Source organism: Lepisosteus oculatus, chromosome 9 (assembly GCF_040954835.1).
Source record: "Lepisosteus oculatus isolate fLepOcu1 chromosome 9, fLepOcu1.hap2, whole genome shotgun sequence".
In the NCBI taxonomy this organism is placed as follows: domain Eukaryota; kingdom Metazoa; phylum Chordata; class Actinopteri; order Semionotiformes; family Lepisosteidae; genus Lepisosteus; species Lepisosteus oculatus.
In genome coordinates this window covers 35,174,814-35,196,378 of record NC_090704.1, presented here as the reverse complement: position 1 = coordinate 35,196,378, position 21,565 = coordinate 35,174,814, and the positions used below count along the sequence as shown (strand labels likewise).

Below are 21,565 nucleotides of genomic sequence, written 5' to 3'. Positions count from 1 at the left end.
TACCGGACGGTAGGAGGGAAAACAGGGAAAACTTGATGACATCCATGCTGGAGTCCATTGTTTATATAGCAAGTGCTGTGAATATGAGCTGGATAACAGTTTTGCAGTGCCTCACAAAAGGGTTGAAAAGAAAACAAGTTGCAAAAAAGCCAGATGAAACAAAAATGCACTTCGGAAGAAACAGATTGGGTTTACCTTTGCAAGTATCTCCTGATGAGTTGCCTAGCCCATGCCTTCACAGCTTCTATGACTGGAGCCCATGCTTTTCACACAGTGATGTTACAGTCACTCTCACATTCTTTAGAGGGGTGATGAATGACAATAGCAAGGCACAGGTTGTCATAAAAAGGATTAGGCTTAAAACCTTTACAGGTTGCACCACTCAGGAGTCCCCTCTCTTATAAATAAAGCCAGTAAAATCTGTGGAAAGACTTTGCATCATCCCAGTGCGCAAAGCTGGTAGACTTGTTTAAAAATGGCATTCAGTTTGGATTAAAAAAAATATCTATCATTTTTCATTCAACAAAATGGGACTTTGCTGAAATGGGGTGAATACCTTTGTAAAATACCGTAATACATCCTAAAACACCATTCTTTTTTACCTCCCTCCATGTGACAGAAAGAATGGCTGAGCCAAAAAGTAGGGAGGGGCTTAAATATCTATATTTTTTTGTTGTGACCTTAATGGTTAAACACAGCTGGAATGCGTCTGAAAGTTTGGGGAAAAAAAAAAAAAGATTTACGGGTTTATAATTGGATCACCTTGAAGTGAAGCTCTGAATTATGAGCTGCAGTCTATTTATAGATAGCCCAATTCCGCTGTGATTTTTGTGCATGCTTTTCACATCTTGTCTGCAGAAAGCACCCTCGAGAGGGGTCTTGTCGGTTGCTTCTCTTATCTTTCTCTCGTGCACTGATTGCAAATGAGTAATGCCCCCTAAAATGTAAGTCAACTCTCAAACAGATGTGTTGTATTTACTGTAATGGACACTTACTACAATCAGCACTGAGGACAGTGGCTCATTCTGCATTATTTGCTTTGATTGTACAGGACATTCTCACATGTTCCTGTTTTCATCCAAGTGCCTGTATTCGCATCTGTTGTGGGCTGCTCATCATGCACTCCAGATTTCCCCACCTTGTTGTAATCAGACCCTTAATTATTCACTTAGATCAACTTGCAATCAGATGAATAAAAAATGTAAATTAATTTAAAAAATGGTTTTGAACAGGGACACTGGCTTGCTTAGCTCAGGATCTGATCACTGTTTCTCAGGCTTGTATTGCTTTCTTTAGTCAGTTGGTGTGTGGGGTTCCTCTGAGGAGTTTGTATTGGGTGACACACCATGATGCCAAAAGGCTGCACCCTCTCCAGTTTTAATAAAAGTGCTGGTATTTTGAGATTCTAAATGGCAAAAGCCAATATTATTTCTACAAAACTGAGTTTTAGATCCTACTTGTGCCTTGTAAACAAATGGTTCATTACACAAAGTGAATAAGAACATTGAGGTAAAGGTGACAGCTGAGAAGAGCAATCTTACCAATCTGATCAAGCTGTTCCTTGAACTGGCTTGGCAGTCTGTTAAAGACCTCTACAACCCTTTGTAGGTTCCTGATAAGTCCTCTATTTTTGGAGCAGCTGAAGTCTGTGGTTTCTAGAAAGGAAGAATGACTGTGCTTTTGCTACAACTACTAGGTAACCTTAACCCTAGCCTTAAGATGCACTTTTGCACTGAAATTATGCTGTTGAAACTACAGATGTAATGCTTGCTGGATATCAGTGGCAAAAGGTGATGAATGTCTTTTACCTTTGATATTTCAATGCAAGAGCATGCTGCAATATAAAATGGAACATGACTGTCTAAATTCTTTTTTTTTTCAAATGTAGTAGTAAAGTCTCCAATTGCTACTTTAGCAGAACGATGTTCTTCAAACATCTACAAAACTGAACTCTGTGAAAATTAATGAAAGCTGAAATTTTCCTCAGCAAGGTGTGAAATGAAAGGCTGCTGTTTCTCTCTTGCTCAGTGTTATCATCATCTAAAGTGGTGAAAGTGCTCATACAGGGAGCTGCCACCTGCTCTGACATGGTGGTAATTGTACTTACTATATAATGGTGAATGGGAGAAAGGTTTGTTCTGGGTTTCTCTTTCTGGAAACTGATTTTAAGAAGGGCTTTAAACATCTGGGTTTATCCCATCAGCTTTCAATACTTTAAAAAATGTGAGAAAACTTTCAAAGATGTCTTTACATGATATGCAAACATTTACAAAGCCTTGAGGGTGAACTCTGTATCAGCAGCTACAGCTACAGAGTGCCTTACAAAATATCTGCTTCAAATGATTAAGTGGCTGAAAGTGATACACCACATTTGGATTACACTAAACATTCAGGGATGTTTTACTACTACAGTAATTTTGAAAAAAAAAAACCTAATTAAAACTTAGGTTGGACATAATTAATTTCTCACTTGTTAACACCCTTCAACATTATTTCCTAGATTCTGTTCTGTTCAGTTTGATTGTGTGTCAAACTGAGTTAATTACCAAGCTGAAGTGGGTTCTTAAAAGTTATTCCACAATTAGTTTCTGGAAGAGTGCCCATCTCTGTAATGCAGTTCTAGATGTAGTTGGCAGAACCCTAAAGTAATAAAAAAGACAACAAGGAAATGAACTTCATATTTACTGGGTGGGTTTTCAGCCCTCTCCAGCATGAATTTCTGCACTTAAGTTCTGCTGTTCAGGAGAGTTTTAATGGTGCAGAATGGTTGATGGCAGGTCTCGCAGGGCAAGAGGAGACCCTTGTTCAGAGAGAATGTTCCGATGAAATCATTGCACTGATCCCTCAGGTCATGTCAAGGTCCAAACCTCTCAAACCAGGAGACCAGCCTTTTGCGGTTGGTGATTTGTGTTTGGCTTACTTGGGGTGTGCAGAGTGAATGCTTGGCAGGTTGGAACAACAGTACCTCAGACAAGGCAGTTTTTCATGGTGAAATGCATTATAAATGCCATTCCACTCATTTGCAGTCAGTGAATATAAAGCCTACAATACTTCTGTTTTTCAAAAGGTGTGCATAAAAGAGAACGACCATCTGCCCTCGCCAGTCCCCAGTCCCTTAGCTGCCCTCTCAAGCCAACTTGATCATTGGCAGCCCAGGCTGGTGCTCTACACAGCCGATTGCGATCTTCACTCGTCCCTCACCTCACGACAGCTATGACACCTGTCCCTGCCTTGATTGGGCTGTCACTCACAGGAAGCCTCCAAAAATAACCCTCCGCCATCATTATAGCCTGCCCCAACACTCCTGAACGCTCACATCTTTTCTTTTTTTTAATTTCTCCCACGGTTCCAGACATTTCTACCAAGTGTCTGCATTGTACTCAGTCTTCCTGTGATGGATTTGGCATGTCACATCTCCCTGCCAATGTGGCCTTGGCTAATGATTCTAAATGGCCTGCACACTATCTCTTTGTTTCTGCAGTGCGGCGGGTGACACAGGCTCATGGACTGGGATAAATTGCCCACTTTTCATTGAAGCTGGGAATAAAAGCTGGGGGACAAAAAAGAAAGCATTGTTTCAAAAGAAATTTAATTTCTTGAATACCAGAGGGATAAATGAGTTTTCTCTCACAAATAATGAAGGAAAGAGCGTGTTCAATTCCTCTCTGGATAAGTTGTTCAGATTCCACTTTTGCAGTTCTGTGAATGTACTAGAAACTGCACAGCAGTTCAATCACTAATGGATGATAGATGTATCTTTTCTTGTGTTGAATCACATTGATATGCCCCTTTAGATGTGATATGTGGAGCTTTCTTTTGGGTTTTGAATGTTCTAGCAGTTTCATTCTAGTAGATGATAATGTTTAAGAACACGATCCAGGAACAGAAGGCCCCAACATTTGCCATTTGCTGTAGAGAAGAATTTCTGACTTAATGCTCTCTCCACATTTGAATGCTACTAGACTACAGTAATGTTGAGCCTTCTTGAATAGGGATACCAAGCCTGTCTTTTGTTTTTTTTTTGGTCCAGCTGAGTACTTCAAGACATATTTTAGCCAATCATTGTGTGCAGTGTAATATTCTTTTATGCCATGATTATGATTAAAGCCACTCATAAAACATCTAGGAGAGCATCTCCGGTGGAGCAAGATTGTAGATTCAAGGACTATTTGTATATACAGTATATGGGTATGTTAATTGTAGCTTTGGTTTCCCCAAAGTGAAGGGTCACTGCTCTGCTGTTCTGCATTTTTTTTGCTGTTTTGAATCTTTCAAAGATTCAGTTTCAGTAGGTAAACATTGAATTTTCACATGAACATCTGCTTGTGCACCACACCAGTCACTGACATGACATTACTTTTCATTACAAGCCACAGAAAATCCAAAGTTTGTTTTGGATCCTGGAAATCCTTTCAAAGGACAGACTGTATTCTGTGCTGCTCTTCATTGTGATCTGTGTGTTTATATTGAGGCAGATCCTCAGTTCTTACACAAAGCTCGATGACTTCTGTAAATACTTGATCTATTGACATGTCTGTGCAAGTTCTCAATGGGCGGTTGTCAGTATAAAATTGAAAATTCTGTTAATACATAACTCCTCTTTGGGATTTAATAAAAAGCTCACCTGATAAATGTTCGCTTTAAAATTCCATTGCTGACTTGCAAAGGTTTAAAGGTTTTCTCTCATTCCTTCATGGCAAACTTATTTGTTAGCTATACTGTGTCAATAAATTTATGTTTTATGAGCTCTGGATTCCTCCCTGTTCCAGAAAACAAAACTGCACTTTGTGAGTAATGGAGCATTATGTTGGAAGCATAAAGAACCAGAAGACTCTCTTCACAAAGCTATTAAAACTCTCTTTATGTGTTATTAAACCAAGACTCAAGACTTTTTTTCTCTTCTGTGGCTTATTCTAACATTTGATATTATGTTAAGATTTTAAGTTATGTTATGTTTTTTTGAATTTTTGATCCGTTGGTCAATTTGAATTTTGCGCATCTTTTTTTTCTGCTTATGCTTATGATGACTGCTTTATAACTTCTTCAATATTGTTCTTTCTAGTCAAAGTACTGTAATATGTCTTCACAAGACAAATCACTGTGCTTCAGCTGATGGTACAGTGAAAAAGAAAAGCTTTTATAGATAATGAAAAGAGTCTGGCCTCATGACACTTTGATGAAGTTCTTTAGTTCTAGAAGCATAAGAGAACAAGATTTTTTTTCTGGGTGAGGGTGTGTTGTGTATGTTATATTACTTCCCTTTCCTGGTTTCCCTGCTACATGTGTGAGGATCTCATTTTTCAATTCCTCAGCTTAGGCCTTACAGCTATTGTGATTAGGAATGTGCATAGTTCCCAAATGGAAAAGGGAGGTATCTGTCTAATCTTGACCTTCAAACAGAGCACTTTTATTTCACTTGTGAAACAATATTAATGTTGCCTAAAGTTCCAAAAGAGCAAGACAGCACAAAACCCCTATGGGGATTCTCTTACTGCAATTGGTCACCCGTCTTTTACTTTGCTTATTACCTGGAAATTGCTGTTTTTTATATTGGACACATTTGTTTAATAGCCAGTGCACAGCGCTTTTTTTTTTAGTTTCATTTCATTAGTTTAGTTTCAACACAGTTATGAAATGCTTTTTTGGCATGTGCCCATTAGTTGGGTTCCCAAAACAGTGGTACTGTATCTGTTTCTTTTCCACTGTTGGTCATGGTAAATGAAACAAGTCACCAAAATGTTTTACCTGACTAAAGCTCAGATTTTAAAAGCTTTGACAGACCCCACAAGCTGAAGATTTTAAGCCCAGTGAGTGATTGTGGTTAAGAATCAGGACGCCTCTGAAAAACAGGAAGCTACAGGCAAGTACTGGATCGTGGAGGAGCTGGAGCCTAAGCATTGGAGGCAACTCAGGGTACAGCCTGGACACCAGTCCATCGCAGGGCACACACGGACACAAACACAGATATACTGTACACACACTTACACCAGACACAGACGCACACGGACTCACACCAGGGACAGTTTTTTTCAGAATCCAATTAACCTACCAGTATGTGTTTGGACTGTAGGAGGAAATTGGAGCACCTGGAGGAAACCTGCCCAAACACGGGGAGCACATACAAGCTGCCTGCAGAAACCAGGTCTGGAATTGAATCCAGGGCCCCAGTGTTGAGAGAGACCAAAGCTAAAATGTACGCCAACATGCCAACCTGTTCAATTCCAGCACAGTAAAGCCTTAAAAGGGGGACAGCTTGCTTGCATGTAGAAGTTTGCAATTCAAGTGCAAGTCTGCTTGCAAGTCTGACTAAGAAGCAAACTGATTGACTTTATTTTTAGACTAGCTGGGAGGAGAATAGCCATTGAATGTTAAGGTCTCAGGAGTGATGCATTGAAATAGAGGAAAGAGGTATTTGAATTGAAATGAGCAATCTTGAGGAGCAGTTGAAGCTGACAGTGGTAATCACAGTTCTAGCCAAATTAATGTGCCAGTCTTAATTAATTTAAAGAATACTTAGCTCTGTGTGCGCCATAGATTAAAGATGCTGTCTGGCTATAACATGGCTTTTTTTCCTTACTGGCACTGGAATCTCTCCCTTCAAAATTTGTATTCTTCAGAGCCATTCTTTCTCTCTTTATCTTCTTACTGATGTGTCAGGGCAATGTGCAGGGTTAATTTAACCAAAAATAGTGTGGTTCAAGTTCTGTTTTTACAGTTGTGCAAAACCATGTTCAACAACTATTTAAAACAGACCAAAAAAATGAAATCAGGAATTCTTAAGTTAATTGTTTATCGGTTTATTATTTAATTAGTTAGTAAGTTTCATGTTTAATTCTTTAGTAGAAAGACAGTGAAAGATTTGCATATGTTCCATAGCATGAATTAGATGAAAACCCATCACTTTATTCCCAGGAATCCATATCCTTTTCAGAGCAGTACCTTTATAGAGCTCAGGGATTGGTTGCTTAAATCACTGTAAGTATTAAGAGTCTGAAGAATTAAATATAACACTTACCTTTTTCTCAGAAGTAGGCTATTGACCTAAATGTGTTGAACTATTTTGTACAACAACCTTTAACCAAAGGAGCACTGAAGGGAAAAATGAAGAGAGTGAACATAGTGTTTTATCCAGCTGGCCACAGGTTTGCCTCTGATCCCAGGAGCTCACCATTCAGAGCTGGTAGGAAGAAAAACTGACACAAGAAAAAGGATTTTATACAAGACTGATTTAGGACTGGGGGAAATTTAAACTGGAATACAAAGATGTATATATTTTAATTAATCTACTTTTAAAGCCACCGGAATTGGCTGCCTTTAACACAAGTCATTGTTACATCCAGAAACAACACCCCTTCAGGCACTGCTATCTCCACAGTTCTAGGCCATTGGAATGGTTTTTGCTGCCCATGACTAGGGAATATTGTCTACTTGTCTGTTTGAATGAATCATAAAATAGATCCTTTATGACCTCCACACAAATGTGACAGAAGTATCTACATAAATTCAAACTTTGGATGTTTTATTTTCTTCTTTGCAACACAGTTCTTCTTAGATATTCAGTAATCTGAAGTAAAAAATACTTATAGAAAATGAAATACAAATGAGATTTGTATTTTAAACTGAATAAAAAAAAAAAACAATCATAGGTAGTCTAAATGGAGTGTTGGTGCCCATGCACAATAAGTGTCTCATTAAAATTCGATACAGCATATAAATAGCCTTGCTGTTTGTGGAAGCTTAACATTCAGAGTAGTAAGTAATCATTCCATGCACCTTAATCAGCATCTAATCACCATATAATTAGCGTGCAAGTGACATCTTATTAATATTAATGAATGAAAAAGCAATCCACTGGTTTGCAGTAATGAAGTGTGTTTAGATCTGGTTGTGCCAGCATACAACTCAGAGACTGAACAAGAAGTGGAACCAGAGTTGTTGTTGTTTTTTTTGCTGCAACAATATTTTATTGATTTACACAGCGCCTTGTAAATGTGCTGCAATGGAAAAAAAAATCCGGCCAGCCTGTTTGAGAGCACGTAAAACCCTGTTCATCAGTCACACAACCACACATTTCAGGAATAGCCATCCATCACACTGAGGAGCTGTAACATAACAATAATCATAATCAGGCTTTGGATCATTTCCCGAGCTCATAAAAGTAAGGCAAATTAGTGCAAGTTTCCTGTCGTAAGGCACACACAAATTTTAAAAAGAACGATCTGACATCTTTCTGGATGAAAACAATTTTGTTTTTGGGCTTTGTCAGTTCATTTCTGAAAAGCTCTTCGCTTGCAAATAAACAGGCAGCAGCAACACCTCCCCTTCATACTGCTAATAGGGCACTAGTTCTGGGGCGGAGCACAGTGGATCTTCCTTGTTTCTACACTTTCTGATGTGGGAGTACACAGTTTTGAGGCAGAGGATTTGAAATGAGCACTGAATCAGTACCTGAGAGTAGTTTTCAGTTTGCACTCGTATCACTAGAGGTGGAGGGGACAGGGAGAAAGGTGATGGCAGAAGTAACCAGTTTGAAAGATTAGGTTTTTTGAACATTAACATTAAACCTTACTAAGATTTACTACAGCCTTTTTACAGAACGATCCATTTAGCCATGAATTCCCAGTATAAGGAAATCTGTGTGGAAATCTTCGGTGATAGCTGTGGAAAAACACATCTTACCTTGTTAATCAAAAGTGTTTGTCAGTGCTTCCTGTGTGAGACAGACAATTGTATAATATAGCAACCAATAATAAGAATTATTCCTTGCATAGAGCTTGTCCTCCAAAAAGATTAAAAAATCTTTAAATATAGGAGCAGCCATTTTGCATCTATAGTCCTACACAGCAGATCAGGTAAAGATGGGACAATTGTTTCACCAAATAAATTAAGGGGGTTCTTAAGGGAGGCCAGATTGTTCAAGTCCTGAGTGGAATTGATCTAGTAAATCAGGATTAGGACACCTGCATTTTAAAAAAAAGTGCCAAAGGTGACAGGTCATGATCAACTAGCCAGGACCTTGATCTGGAGGACAGCAACCTCTACAGCACAAAAAGGCCCAGACTTACTTTGCTTGACGTCTGAGATCTGACAGAGTCATGCTACAAAGGGGTAAACCCACTGACGAGGGGAGGAGTGTTCTTTATATCCTGGAAACATCCAAGGAATGTAAAACAGGTGGTTTCGTGGGTTTAGATAAAATCTGTGGTCTGATTTACACAGGACAGAAATTCATACACACGTGAGCTCATAAAAGTGGCTTTTTTCCTGGCAAATGTAAATTACAAGAAATGCAAAGTAAAAGTCACTTACATGCTTGTCTGTAGTTTGCAAACAGAAAATTAATTCAGGTAGTTTAAATTTCTGTTAGGTATTGGAAACCATATTGTACTGAGGAAAGCTGAAATAAAATATTTCCCCCCTAGTTCCAGAGAAATATAAAGTTTTAGTTTTGTGGGGCAGTACCATTGAAAGTGTTTAATTAGTATTGTAGGGAACCTTTGTTTTAATGTTGTGGAACATAGACAGACCAAGAGAGTGTCTTATTTTACAACATTTTTTGCAGGTATTACTAAAGCAACCTGGAGCGAAAAGTAAGACAAACTTAGATAATTGTCCAATGATTACATTGGCAGTGAAAACTGACAGACAAAAAAATGAATTTTTACATGTAATTGTGCTATGCAAGGCATTCTTAATAGCCACAGATAATGGCGTAATAACAGTTTTAGTTCACATGCGTGCAACTCTAAAAATGACCAACCAGCCAGTTCTAGTTATAACCAGCCTGTAAGCTATTTTACCTTTAGCAGCTCTAGCGTTAAACCTGGATGCACATGAAAGAAGTGTCTTAAGTAGCGTTTTACTTTATTGATGGTGTGATATTACTTTTAGTACCAGTAGAGTGCATGGTGACATTGATGACAACGACATTTTGTTCTTCCCCTCCCCCTCTTTGAGTTCATCTTTACTCCCATGAGTGGGTTCCTTAATTTGCAAAGAACAACCAAAAGAGGCCAGCATAGACTTGAACTTTATCCTTGGCTGTGCAAACCTGTACTCCATTTAGGTATTATGTAGTTACTTAAAGCTCAGCTTGAACAATTTAATGAAGCGACGTATCCAGCCGTGAAGAGCAAAATACCTTTAGGTTCCTGTCTGCTGCTTTCTGCGTAGAACCCGAAAATCCCTAATGAATTGTAAGCTTGCATTTCCACAGCTTTGCAAGAAGACTCACACGGCCTCCGTTAAGATACAATAAGATTACAGTGGACTGTTGCTGCTGTGTGTGGGTGAAATGCTATCATTGATCAAAAGAATGGGTGAGCTTTATCGCCAAAGGGGATTTCTTCAATGCCTTTACAAAGCACAGAAAAATAGACATTCTCTTTTTTTCATCTGTTGTACTTTAAGTTGCTAGATAAGTTTAATTTCTTCTACAAGTTTTCCTGCTGATGGATAGCAGCAGTTTGTGAATAACTCAAGACATTGGCAGGTGCAATCACAATGCATCAGTCCAAGTCCTAAATCTGCTCGCCCTCCCTTGTAACAAGAATATTATCTAAAACATAATTTTGATGATTTTGTCTAAGTAAATACATCCAATGGAGAATTGTTTTCTCTACACCCCCTAAAAATGAGTTTATATGTTTAACCATTGGTAAGATATGACCTGATTTACTGAGCTACAAAACAGAAGCTCTAGAACAAAAACATAATCGTAACACTTACAATACTGGTGATATATTCAGTAAGTAAATGTAGGCAGAGACTTCCACATTGTCAGGTAAGATTTAAGTTTTAAGTTTTACTCTTAAATGGAAAAATATAAAATAATTTAAACTAATTATAGCCTTCTTGCTTAACGGCATGGTGGTGCAGTGGTTAGAGCTGGGTCCCTGTGGCCCTGTGCATGAGTGGGTTTCCTTTGGGTGCTTGGTTTCCTCTGTTGCCCCCATAACCTTCCTTACATTTTAACAGATGACAAGTCCTAGTGACTGCACCAGTTAAGCACTGAACACAGCATGGTTACCAGCTCCTGTGCTCTCATATCTGTTTTATTTCTTCAGGAGATACTGAGGACTCATCGGATCACACTGTGGCTCCTAGTCTCTCATGTATGCTATGCATTGGTGCACGTATTAATCCCCTCAGTGTGATGGCTATGGTCAGAGTGGCATCTTCAAACTGTCATGGTGTCCTGACAGAGGCGGCAGCTCTCACTTAACCCCCCAGTCACTCGTGGCACCCTTCATCTTGCAAGAGGACAGGCAGGGACTGTTGGATCTCGCCATCGTGGTACAGCGTCCTCACCCCAATTATCACAGCACTGACCCACTGTAACCAGTCCCATCACCGGTGGGCCTGTGATGTCCTTGAGTCTTCCTCCCACCGTCTGTCCACAATTAACCCCAATTAACGGCACAATAAACATCTGCATCTTACGTTCTGTCATGCATATTGCTCAGGTCAGGGGGCAATAGCTGCAGGAACTTCATAACCTAATTTCCCAAATTACCGAAATGCTATTCCAAATGTAAATTAGTCTAGTGCTTTAGTACACTCCACCCTGCTGTTTGATGCTCCCTGTGGTGTCGGTACACTTTACAAACTTTAACTGTAGTAAATTAGAGAGATGGATAACATTTCTCCATCATCAAACTAATTGAGATAATTGGTAAATAGCCTTCATGTTTAGAATTATAATTAGAAGGTGGTTGTAGAATGCATTTTTCATGAAAAGTGACTTACAAAGACTACATGCATCAGCAACTGTGTCAGCATTGTCTCCTCCTCTGGGACATCAGTTTAACATCTTATCCAGTGGCTGGAGCATGAGAGATATTCAGAAACTTGCTCAGTGTGACAGCAGCAGAGCTGTATGCTTCTGAAGGGGTTTTTGCTTCCTTTACTTAGACGAGGCATTTATCTTATTAGTACATCCCTTTAAACAACAACTAATTCAAGCAATTGTAACATTTCCTGCTCCAAGACCCCCCACTGCCTCCCCCCACACAATCAATAGGAGTCAAAGGGGGGAAAAAGCTCCTTGTTGCCTTTTGCTTGGGTGCAGGCCCGTGTCAGATCTCATGGCCTGATCTGCTATGGACTGGTCTCTTGAGCTCTGTCTCCTTCATGAGCCCCAACTGCTGTACAACCTCTCTGGCACAGCATCTGTCAGTGCTGATCCGTCAGGGCTGAGCTCCTGTCTTCTCACTCTCCGAACCTAGAGAGAAAGCCAACACCATTATGCAACACAGTCCCTTTGGTTCAGATGATAGAGACAGTTCTGCATAAGCTCATGCCACTAATGCCTAAATAAGCATCAAATTAACTTCTAACTGAGCGAGACTGTATCTGAAGTTATGAAGCCTTTCATTATACACTTTTGGTTTGTTACATTTGGTGAAGATATGTACTGTACTAAATGGAGAATAAATGAAATAATAAGCATTAAAATACATAACATAATAGGTTTAATAAATATATATAATAAATAATAAATAGGTTTTTCAGCCTAATTGTTCAGTTTTTGGTCACAAATAATAAAGACACATTAATTTTGCATCAGCTGTTGGAATCTTCTATTGGCATTTAGGTTGAGTGATGTCTGAGCCATGTAAAATGCTCTTGTAGAATAATGTAAAATGCTTCTCAATAGACATATAAGGTTTCCTGCCTATTTTTCTTGTTTTCTTCTTTCAGTTTATGTAGAATTGAAACCCCCGAGAAGTAGTTGATATCTTCTCCAATGTCCCATGACTTTATATGTTTTTCTTGCCTCCTGCTATTGTATGGTAGGTGTTTCCATGAGGTTTGCTGCTGGTGCAGTTTAGATACACTAGTTTCAAAATTTTTGTAAGCAGCATCTCTTCACTGAAGGGATTTATCACCCTACAGTACAAAAACATAATTGACCAATTGGCACCATATTACAACATAACATTTTGAGCAGTAATAGATTTTTTAGCATAGCATACATTAGTGGAATATACTTCTGTATTCTGTAAATATTTCACTTTGGTGCTTTTTATTATTGAGAGTTATAAAAAACTTTTAATATTTAATATTGTTTCAAATGGATTTATACAGTTGATCAAAAACCGTGAAACATCATGAACAGATTGGAAAAGAGAGGATCGGCTCTACTGAGGCACAGGAGAACAGATTTTCAGCTGAAGAACTGCCCTGCTTATTGTCTCCAGGTACACTCTTCTGAAAGTTAAATAGGCTTAGCTAATTAACCAGCAATACCCGAGACAGTGGTAATTACTGTACCAAAGAGAGCAGACCAAATTTTCAGTTGGTACATTTATAGTGTAAGAAGATAGTTCGATGCAAAATGCATCATTATTAAGTTTTGTAAGTTTTTTTCATTTAAAGAGAGTTTAGCATGTAGAAAGTGTCTTTTGAAACTTTTGATTTTTGACCATTTTTGATTAACAGACTTTTTTTTGAGAAAACAACAAACTAACTATTTTCCTGCATTTTAAATGCATCCTAAACCACAGCACATACAGTACATCACAAAATGTGTACAGTAGGTGTTGTCAAAACCCTAACCCTAACTTGGGCACCTCCAGAACATGTATCTAAAACCTTGCCTTAAAACTCTGTGTTCAGAAAGCTACCCAAATGACTTAAAATTAGTCAGAAACATCGATAATAGCAAACTTGGGCCAAATTTCCTTTTTTTGAGAAAGCAACAAAACAAACATTTCCTGTATTCAAGAGCTGGTTGCACTTGGGTGACTACTTTGAAAGTAACTGGTGATTATTGTTACAAGAGTAGCCAGTCTGCAGTTTGTAGGCACAGTGGTTCCCTGAAGAAGATTGAATACTGTTCACAGCTCTTAAATTCCATTGCATACTAATTTAAATTCTTGGTACAGGAGACACTGTCCTGTCCTCTGCTCTTAGTGTTGAAACTATAGAGAAATTTTGACAAGGTGAAGTGAGGTGGTTCATGACTTGGCTTTTTAATTTTTATTGAGTAGCTGGAGTAGGGAAGACATAGCAGAATGTTTTAAAAAAAAGACTGCACTCCGTAATCCAGTATCAATCATCAGCATTTGCCTTTGGCACCACGGCAAGGGTGTGCAAGGTTTGAGAGGCAATTTATTACCATTATCCACTGGCAAATTGATTTCAGGGCCTGAGAAAAAACAAATCCCTTCTTAAGGTTCAGTAATGTTGTCGCACTCGTCTTTATACAGTAGACATCATATCCAGCTGTGGTGGGTGGGGTTAATATACAGTACTGTACTTGTATACTGTATGTTTGAAGAAATATGGGCTAGATTTTTAGCCATTTTAGTAAAAAAAGTGAAGTAGTGAAGAGATCAATTGGGATCTCTAGACCTGGAGGATTTGTATGCTTACTGTTCTCTGTTAAATGTTAAATGTCTTTTCTTTCTTGTGGAGCTTGAACCTTTTAATTGAAATACTTTGCTTGATTATAACTTTTTTAACTGTTTTCTGCTCTCATGGCTTCTTTGGTTTGAAACATTTGTACTTTTGAAGGGATATTGATATTCAAATATTTCACAAACACAGCTGAACCTGCTTAAGCAGTTGTTTCCATATTAATATCTTAATTATTATGGTTAGATGTAGGTGGTAATCGCACAGTACCTGACTTACAGTATGCTCAGAATAAACATTATTTAGCACTGAGTTCTGGCCTAAATTTTTGCTTAAAGTCCAGAATCCAAAATTTCTGAAATTCAGAAATGAGTGGAAAGTTGATGATAATTCTTAAATCTGTCAAACCTAAAAGAGTGTTTTAGAAAAAAAATACTACGGAGTTAAAAGTGTTATTCTGTTAAGAGTTTTAAGTAGCATAAATAAAATTAAGTTTGAGCAGGCAGCTGCATTAGCATTCGCAGACAAACACTAATTTCATGCTGAAAGGTAAAGAAAAACTTTTTAGCTGTAGAGCATAAATAAAATTCATTTTATAATATCATAAAAATACTTTATACTAAGTCATCATTATCAGCTTCCAAACAATATCTTCCAAGCAATTATAGAAGCCTACAGAATACTGGAGTACATGAAGAAAAATGGAACATTTCATTGAAAGGTTATACAAATGTTAAAGTTGTACAGAGCACCACTAACACCACATTTTCGATTCTGTCTACATGTCTGCTTTTTTTACACAAAGGCTGGTTAGGGACCTGGATCAAGCTGCACAGTCATGTTGTTGAAGCCAATTGCCTGAAAACCTTCCATTAAAAGCCAGGTCAGTTTCTTGGACAAGTAAGCAACTTGCAATCATGTGAGCACAATGGGTTTATTGCCCTCCACTTGTCTTTAACATTCTTATGATTTATGAAACAATTCACAAAAGGCAAGCAGTCCATAGCCTTGGTGAAACAAACATAGTAAAGAAATACTAAAGCACCTACAGGAGTCCAGAACAATTAGATGAGGCCATACTGCCCATCTGGCCTCTTTGCTAGTTAGTACATTGGATCAGTAAGTTACGAAGTACCAACCTAGTCAGATGGGCCAAATTGCTGCTTCCTGTTGTTCTTGTTTTTTTACTGTACCTCTCTTATGTTCCAAAAAGACAGCAGGCAACCAGTTATTTGGAAGCAGTGTTAATGTTTTCATTGTCACTACCATCAGTTTAGTAATTCTTCATTTTTGGAGTTGGCACAAAAGTCAGGCACAGAAAAGCCTTTGTTTAATGATGTCAGACTTGTGTGATTGGTGAATGTACATCTTGATTTAAACCTATCCTAATTCAGAAAGAGAACTGTCTCCTAAAAGTGGCTTTACTGCAGCTTAAGTAAACACACTTTTAAAAAGGTCAGAAAACTAAACTGGCGCTACCATTAATACCAAATTAGATTTACAGAAGCATTGACAGAAGCATAGTGTGTATGAATACGCTTCTCTTGTGTCCTCTATATTTTTAGTTGTTAGTATGTTTTGTTTATCATCTGTGACATCAAAAATACATTAAAATATGTCTTGCTCACACTAGAAAACATTTAGGCCAAGAATGGTCAATTGTAACTCTATTTAGGTCAATTTCTACAGTGTAGTAGTGTTTCTAGCAAATGTTTCTACATAAGCACTGAGTTACTAATGGAGACTTATAGTTTTATTGACATTCTTTCTTCCCAAATCCCAGATTATGGTCATATAAATGCCTTGTCTATTGTGCATTTTTTACACCAACTGTAAGTGGCTATGAAAATGTCCAATTTAATAGCCTTATAAAGTAATTATAGAGATTGACACCCCTGACCAAAGACTTCAAGCAGTAAATACTGTTATTGTTTTTGGAAGGTGTTGTGGATTACTCAGCCTTCAGGAAATTGACGGGAGTTGACATGTAGAAGACATCTTGTTTCACTAGGACATGGAATGATTTTTATGGCATCTGCAGCCGTTACAAGTGGGGAAGAATATCGCCTAACCATGCAAGAAGAAATTATTTCTCACTACATATCCAAACCTTCCTTTTTCATTCCTGATCATATATAAAAAGCCTTAAGCTAATTTGTCTGTATTTCTGTAAGAAAACCAAATAATTTTCCCTTTTAACACCGGTAACCTACAGCTTTTGCCTCTGATCTCTTTAATTGGAATGTTTGCTTGTTTGGAAAAGGAATACATTTTTTGCACATACTGTAGATACCCAGGGACTGTCACTTCATAAGGCATGGTCAATATCTGCTCAATATGCATTAACAAAGGCCTTAATTATTGATGTTGATTTTGAGCTACTCTCTTCAAAGTGTTGCAGTTGTTTTTTTCAGCTTCTGGCTGAGTTTCCTTTCTCCAAATACCAGCTTTTTTTTCTCTGTTGCCAGTGGCATCTCATCTGCCACCTCTTTAGCAGTGTTCATTGACAAAAAGTAGCAGTACTTTGCTTAAAATGATTTATGAGGGGACAAATCAGTACGTAACTCTGTAGTTTCATAGTGTGCCTATCTACAAAGTTTCAGGAGATAAATCAAACCTAAGCCAGCTTCATTCTTGACCACATCTTTAATTTTCATGGCGAGTTAAAATAATGGAGCTGCTGTACCAATTGATTTAAGCATACAGTTGGTGAAGATAAAAATGCCTGTTGGAAAGAATAATCTTTTTTTCTAATTATTATGGATAAATGTTTGCACCAGATTCCGACAGCTAGGAAGGAGTTCTGCAGAACTTAGAAAGGGCATTGGATTTTGAGCTTGTACTCATCAGGAATTCCAGATTAATCCAGGATACCTTGAAAAAGTAGGCCTATCTCTTTTTTTCAAGTAATCAAAGGCTGAGCTCAGAAATGCATAAGTCTGTATCCAGAAACAGGGAGAGAGTGGTCCCAATGCTGTACAGTATTATCCCATGTATTTTGAAACTCTTTCTTAAGGGGTCCAGGGAAATATAAACCTAATCTAATGAATTAGTTAAGAACTAACTGTGGATGTTCCAGACTGTTTTATTACAGGAGACTCAATAAGCGTTGCCTTGTTTCATTAGTTCTGCATTATTAATTATTAAATCAACTTTATAATTTGACACACTTGTACACCAACAAAAAAAAGCTAGTAATATAATAAGCCTTAATTTAAATCAGTTTTTGTATTTAACATGAATTGTTGGATTTTCGATTTTCGATTTCGATTTAAGTGTGTCCTATCTGAAATCTGCTCCCACTTTGTAAAACATATTGTTATTCTAACATGTCCATTAAGTTCAGTTTCTTAGAGCCCAAATGTGTTTATTGCCTCATTATCCCATATTATTTAGAGCAGTGGTTCTCAAACTGTGGTACGCGTACCGGCAGTGGTACTTGGAGTGCCGCCAAGTGGTACGCCAAATGACCCTGGAACTGTGTTGTGTGCGCTGAAAAATCGGGACGGGTTTTCATATTTTGTATTTTAATACGTGTCGAATACGCAGCCTACGTACTATGATATAGTGCGCTCTAATACTTCAGTGACACAAGAGATACTCTGTAATTCTATACCACTCTATAGGAATGCGTGCTACGGATGCAAGTGACCAATTGTATTTAAAAAAAGCTACTATATCTCCAGCAAATAGGGAGAAAGGAGAATGTGCGTGATTTTGGAACAATGCTAATGTTGTAAACACAGGAATGCTTAGAAATACGTGCTACAAATGCAGGTAATCTTGTGAGCACACGAAAGCGTGATTACAGAAAAATATTTAAGAACTGTTCTAATTAGAGAAAAATACACCGATCGTCTCTGTTTCGCTCCCATGCGCATGAAATAAAAACTTTAAATAAATACGGAAATAAAAACGGAAACGCGGAAAAATGCAAGCTTGCGTATTGCTAAAGCAGGTAAGCTACACTGTTTTTGAAGAACCTTATTTACCATTGGCAAAAGAGCTGACATGTATTATGTGTAGAGAAAAAGCTGCTAAACAGCTCGACCTGCTGCCCCTCTCCCCCTGAAAGACACAGTCATTCATAGAATATTGAAATGAAGGATTATATCAAAAGTACACTGATAGAGTGCGTTAAGATGAGCAGATGTTTTTCACTGCAATTAGATGAGTCTGTAGTCGATTTGGCCAATTTGCTCGTTTACGTTAGATACGTGTTTGAGGGCATGTCCCATGAAGACTTTCTGTTCTGTAAACCGCTACCAACAGGAACTACAGGAGAGCACATATTTCAGCTTCTGAATGAATTTATCGAAGAGAATGGCTTCGACTGGATAAAATACGTCTGAGTTTGTACAGACGGTGCTAGAGCAATGACAAGCTGACTTAACGGTGTAGTTGCACGAATTAGAGAGGTTGCTCCAGAAATTAATCCATCACGAGACCTTTGCCGTCAAGAAAATGCCTGACGATTTAATATCTGTTAGACTCGGTTGTGAATTGTATCAAGGCTCGAAAAATTAATTCACATCTGCTTTGCTCAACTCTAGTTTTACTCTAGTGTTTTCCTGTTGATTCTGAAGTCCACCAGGTTGACATTGTCTTTGCCTTTGATGATTTTGAATTCTTGAATTGGGTCTAATTGACCTAATTGGGTCTCTGTTCAAGACTAAGATTCAGTTCCTTTAGCTTTTCAGGGTAGGACTTTAACAAGGGTAGGACAGGGTAGGAATTGAACCTGGGACCCCGGCAATCCTAGCCACTGTGGCATTGTGCCACCTTATTAGTAAACCATAACATTTCTTTATTGTTGAACGGATAAAACATTGTTTTGTAGGTTTTAGATTTTAAGTGGATTATGCTGGAGACATTTAATTTCAGAGGAAAGTCAGATCCTACTCTTTTGAATGAGTTACAGATGCATTGGAAAACAGTGTACTGTATATGCGTAACAAAAAAAACCCATTAGAATGTCTACCAAACTTTTACGGTTTCAACTTTGTGCTGAAAATACTGTACCTTACATTTGGGAAATGTGGGATTGACCACAGTAAATTAACCATAGTACCGTCATATTTCCTCTATAGTGTTATCACTGCTTTGAGTTTGAGAACTAAGTTGAAATTTAATTACAGTGGGTACATTCCATTGCTGAAATGAGTTTGCATTGCTTGAAGGAGTGATGGTGCTCATACTGATGTTGTTCACAAGTACAGTAAAATGTAGGGATTGTGCTTGCATTCCAACCATACTCTTACCAATACAAGCTCACCAGTCCCATCAGTGCTTGGCAAATTGTGTGCCTCTGTTTGGGGAACCCCAGTCACAGTGGGTTAATGATAGACCAGGACTACGCCAATTCAAGAGGCTGAATGGAGTGTTAATTATAAAATAGCAAAAAGGCCCTTCCTTTTTGAGTGTTTAATTATGTTGACTCATTGAATTTCTGACAGCTGAATTGCTGCCTCACTTAATTACTGTGAAGTTTTTGCTGAACCTTTAATCCTTTTCTACCCAAAAAAGTCTGGCAAAGAAAAAAAGATAAAAGGGCAAAATTGCTCTTTCCTGTCAGCTGACCTCTGACTTGAACTCCCATGAAAGGAAATAACTAAACAGGACAGCAGGCTAAAAAGAAATAAAAAACACAAATGAGCCTGTCTAATAATCCAGTGAGTCCAGAGAGTTGATACATGAAAATCCAAGAATAAAGACATCAAGACTAAATATATTCTGTATTGTCTGAATGAGCTCTCTCAATGGGCTGCCTAGCATTAACCAACTTTGTGTGGGAATTCATCATGGAGTTGCGTACTGTAGGTACTTCATCTGTCAGGGTCTTTGATTAGCTCCTTTATTCTCAAATTAAGGGGAGAACGGTTGTCCATGCACAGCGCGTGTGTATAAAAAGAAAGATAAGCCAAAGAATGCTTCCTCTCCCATTGCATTTTATCAGGTTGATTTGCATAACGGAAATATTCTGCAAATGAGATTTAAGTGTGGTCAGTAACTTAGCTTATTATTGGTCTTATGCTTTTTTCTCCATTGATTTGGTTTTTCATTTCTCCATTGGAATATGTTAAACGCAGTAAAATAAAAATTGAACTCTAGGGCAATATGAGCAGCTGGTTTTGGTTCATTCTGAGCGTAGAAACATCAGGTTTTGAGAGAAGGCCTCCTGACAAAACAGATTTGGCTTATTTACACTAACAGCACCCTTTCCCCTTTCACTGACAGGTCTGTAGGTAGTGACATTCAATAGCTAGAGTGTTTGCACAATGAAACATACTGTAAGTTGCCTTTAATTAACTTACTGCGACCTTGCTGTTGGCCTCACTGACTCATACATAAATGAAGCTGCTCTCCCTCAAAGGGCCCCTGTCTCACAGACTCCCCGCCATGCTATATATTATCTTCAGATTGAAAAAGACTGGTGTGGTTGGAAAAAAACCTATCTGACCCATTTTCAGGAGCAATGGATGATAGTATAATATTGTTTCACTATCCATCTTAGTTTATGCCTCACTAAGGCAGCTGTTTATTATTTGGCATCTTTTTTCTGGTTTAAAGGTTTCAAATGAGGCCATGTGCCTAGTTTTGCTTGATTGGTGGCTAGCAGTATTTATCTAAAGTCCAGTCATTTTCATTTTCAAAGTTTCTCAGGGAATCGTGTTTTCAACCTGGCTGGGTACGTTGTCACAGATATTCATAACCCTTCGGTTAGATAAGTGCTTCCTCTTCTCGATGCACGTCGTTGTTCTTGATGCATGCTTGTTTAATTAATTGATACATTGTCGTGCATTGAGCTGATTTCATCAGGATTTTCAATACTTGTATCAAGTCCCCTTCTAATCTCCTAGCTTCAAGAATAAACTTGTTCAGTTCTCTAAACCATTTTGTCTGACATTTCTGTGAGACTGGATCTTTATTTAAGTTTCCATTTCCTGAATTAAGTTTATGCCAAATGCTCATGTATATATACTATAGAATATCACAAAGTGATGTGCATGCCACTGCTGGCAGGGAGATAATCTTCCTTCTACCCAGGATGCAAAAATGAGAAATAAGTATTTTGTCAGTTCTAGCACAGTGTACAAGAGTGCATTTTCCCACTTCTGAGAACAAGCTGCAACTGTAATATTTTTGTGCAAGTGACTGATCCAGTCTAGTGATGAAAAACATGTTGTCATTTGCGAAGATTGCT

At 38.1% G+C, this 21,565-nt stretch overlaps 1 protein-coding gene across 1 annotated transcript in view; it reads left to right on the top strand.

Moving 5' to 3' along the window:
- Positions 1-21,565, top strand: part of tmem104 (transmembrane protein 104) — a 99,624-nt gene that overhangs the window by 68,651 nt on the left and 9,408 nt on the right. The gene's annotated exons all lie outside the window — the stretch shown is intronic.